We start from the raw sequence: 4,483 nt of genomic DNA on the forward strand, positions 1-4,483 counted from the left end.
ACACACACACACACTCGTATTATATCGTAACAGAGTTATTTCTCCTTGGCTAGGAGGTAGATGAGCTTCTTCACACACACACACACACACACACACACACACACACACACACACACACACACACACACACACACACACACACACACACACACACACACACTCGTATTATATCGTAACAGAGTTATTTCTCCTTGGCTAGGAGGTAGATGAGCTTCTTCACACACACACACACACACACACACACACACACACACACACACACACACACACACACACACACACACACACTCGTATTATATCGTAACAGAGTTATTTCTCCTTGGCTAGGAGGTAGATGAGCTTCTTCACACACACACACACACACACACACACACACACACACACACACACACACACACACACACACACACACACACACACATACACACACACACACACACACACACACACACACACACACACACACACACACACACACACACACACACACACACACACACACACACACACACACACACACACACACACTCGTATTATATCGTAACAGAGTTATTTCTCCTTGGCTATAGGAGGTAGATGAGCTTCCCTCAGTGATCTGGCGGCCAGGCTGCTCATTCATAACGCTCAGCTAATGGGCTCTCACATCACAAAGCCTCATCCATTACTACTGTCTGGCGGCACACAGCGGCCCCGGCGCACACCTATTAAAACCTCCTGACTTCAGGCCATGCAAACCCCATTCATCATCACACCCACACGGCCCTGTCTTTGAGGCACACACACACACACACACACACACACACAGCCTGTCTTTGAGGCACACAGCACCGGGTCCTAAGGCTTGCAGGGGCTTGAAATGTGATATGTTAACTGATTCACCGTGCACACCACAAAAACATGCGCCCGCAAACACTTACACACACACACACATATGCACGCACACACACACTTTCAGAACTTTCAGAAACTACACCTTTTTTTTACTCAGAATTTGCTTTCAATTAGCCAGAACAGATGTTGGTGGATTCTCATAATGTGTGACATGCTCTCCAGTCTGCCTGGCATTATCAAGTCGTTCTCAACCAGGTGTGCCTCTGATGAAAAATAACCCAAGGGGCAAAAGGTACCCTCTGAAGAAACAAACAACAGATTGCTTCAGCCAAAAGTGATATGGAAGAATATGTGGTGTGCTTTATTCACATAACAAACAAAGCGCCTTTGGATAAACACAGATCTCCAGTCCACAAAAATCACACCGAACAACATTTGAAAATAAATCTGACGTATTAAAATGTATGTTTCCTGGAAGACAACCAATCACTATAGGATGTCACTACTGAGAAATGCTTAAAATCATTTCTTTAGAAGAGAAAATGGTTTATCCTCTAAATATTACTACTGTACCAAGACCAAAGGTTTCAAATCAAATGGATAAGCACGATCGTACAGAACCTGATCCCAAAGCTATCTCCACTTTACAAGTACAAATCCGTAACATGATGCAAGGACTCTTCCCCTCAGAGAGAATCCCATTAAACTCAGGGCCAGGGGTATCTGGTGAATGCATGTGTAACAACACGTACTCCCCAGATACTGCAGGTCGTGTTTTAAATCTGGCACCTGGCCGGGTTGTCTGAAAACCCAGGAACGCAAAGCCATTCATTGTTGCTCCAAAAGACAACATTTGACCTGATTGTTGAAGGTGACATATCCTGTCCTCGCGTTTCACGTATCTAGAGCTTATCTGACAGACTGTTGGACATGAGTCATGATCACTAGACAATGTTATCATTCAAAATATACTCCTTCTACAGTAATGGTGCTTTTAGCGCACCAGTGGAGCCAGTGATTTGTTTGAAATACCACATACGTGTGTGTGTGTGTGTGTGTGTGTGTGTGTGTGTGTGTGTGTGTGCGTGTGTGTGTGTGTGTGCGTATGCGTGTTTGTGTGAGTGTGTGGTGCTGCTGCAATGAAATACAAGGATATTAGCTTTACGGTTTCAAAACATGACCTCCCCAAAAATGTCATTTTTAGTTAAGGATGGCATTTATTTATAGCAGTCATCTGTATTGATCTCCTTAAATGTGTAAAGTTGGTGTGTAAAATCTGTACATGATACTCCTCATATGAGCATCCCAACAGAGGAGTGGAATGTCGGTGACGTGCACCATGGGGCATGTCATGAACCCACCAGAGAGGGGTGCAGATTTCACTTCCTTCCATTCACTGATTAGGTCAAATCACCTCAATTATCCTACATTATCTTGCATGCAAGTCTGCTTGATCCATTGGCTTCCAGCCTGTGGCTTCTGCCCAGGTCTATTACATGGTCATCAACGGTCCTCTATGGTACTTCATAGAGATGTTATGAGATACTCTAAATCAGGGAAGCCATTTTGACCCACAATATGTTTTGTGAGCTAAAATGACATCTATATGGGTGTTAGTGTCTCGGTAACATCCTTTGCTGAGTGACATAACATTATAATGTAGGTCAGTGCTTTTCAGCCAAGGGGAACTACAAGAAAACTGCCAGAAAAATGTATTCATCCACCACATATGTTTAAGTCCCTTGGCTCTGGATTGCTTACAATCACCTCAAGGAGTTTAGCTGAAGTGAACACTGTGTCCTTCTCAATGCACAGACAGAACAGTTTGGTTCAAGGGCAAAGAAATAAATAAAACCATTGGGGAGGGCGGGTGGGGGGGGGGGGGTCTCCTCTCCTCTCCCCAAGACTGGCTTATGTTTCAGCCTCACCATGTGGACTGCCAGGTCCTCTCTGTTCTCTGGAGGGTTGTTCGGTTCCAAGCAAACCTGGACAATCCATAATTAAGAGGAAGCTGGCAGGCGAACGGGGACATTGCATTACTGTTTCTAGTGTTCTGTAAGTAAACATGTCTGGGTTTTATGCGGACAAACAAGATACAAAGAAGGAGTCGATTTTTCACCCAGAAAAGTGTCTTGGTTTTCCTCTCTCTCTCTCGTGTTGAACTCCAGCCGGCCTGTGTTCTTCCTGGTGATTTAATGACCGCAGACACGTGACGACAAACAAGCGTTGGCATCTTCATAAGGAGGCAATAAAAACCTCCTCTAACGGCGGCGACACACTTCTGGGAGTTCAGTCTTCTGTCCAGGAACCACCAGAGGAAGCGGCGCTCTGGTGTGTGTGGCGCCTCAGCCTCCTCGCTCCGCATGGGATGGGTCTGCGGAAGGAGAGCACGCCTGCAACGCTCTTTTGATCCTCCTGCGCTAAACCTGACGCGCGCGGTGAAGCGCCCGCACTGACAGGGCGGGACAGGGAGACACATCTTCCTCACAATTCAATTTACAACCCCTTAGGGACGGCGGCCTCTGTTCTGTTTGACGCAGTTCAAAGCCGCAGAGCAGACTTCAAAATATGTGCCACAAATAGAGGCCTCATGTAGATGTCTTACACACAACACCCTTCTGCCATCCTTCCTCTTGCCTCTTCTGCCTCTTTATCTTTGTGCCGCTACTATTTCAGACTCATGCTCGAAAGAAAAGCTTTAATTGCTGTGTGGTTAACCCTGCCATGACCCCTGCAAGCTGCAAAGCGTCTCAATTAAGGGAATTCCTGGAGTCTAACTGTGGAACAGTCCAGGGAGATTCTGTCCAAAACAGAGAGTGCCATAAGACGAGCTGTAAATCCAGTCCGATCGCCCGCCATGGTCAGTCTTGGCTTGAAGTGTTTTGATAGGGGGAGCCTATTACTCAAAATTGGGACAATATTTTTTAAGGAAAAGCAGAAAAAGATTTGTGTGGACACAAACAGCCTTTTCTTCCTTCGCCAAATTGATTTGAAACTACTCCAACCAAAAGTCTACATTTTATTTCGCGTGGCTTTTGCACTTGTGCTGCACCAAAGCTACTTTTCATTCTGAATGGTTGGCAGATGGTGTGTGAGTCTTCCTGTTAGCACGAGCTCTGTTTCCAGTCCATTTAAGAAACAACTACAATAAATCTACCAGGATGGGTTGAGGAAACACACACTATTTTTACGCTACGGCCTTCAGAGGAAAAAGCAGAACTCCTTCGAGACCAACATTTGATGCCCCGACCTGTCAAATGAAAAGTATTTGTAGGACTGCTCTCTGAAAAACACAAGTTAGGGCAACTGATCTTATCGCCTGTATGAGGTAATTCCTAGCTGAGGTTTTCCCTGAAACAACATCCGCCTGACAGTCCATTTCAGATGGCAGCAGAAAAATAATAAGCTCACCTTCAAGACAAAGCAAAGGCAAATAAACACATCACCAGAGGGGAAGTAGAAATATCAGGTACCTGTTTTGACCCGAGACTCAGGCTTCTGGATTGGGTCCAGATTGACTAAGGCACTGGAAGGTCTCTGTTTTGACTCTCCCCAGCACTCAACTCCCTGTGGAGTGAGAGGTGACCAGGGCAAAGCAACACAGAGGGCAGATAGCATACTTGGTCATTTTATGGGTATTTGCCAGAAATCG

The sequence above is a fragment of the Sprattus sprattus genome, assembly GCF_963457725.1.
Source record: "Sprattus sprattus genome assembly, chromosome: 3".
Classification (NCBI taxonomy): Eukaryota; Metazoa; Chordata; class Actinopteri; order Clupeiformes; family Clupeidae; genus Sprattus; species Sprattus sprattus.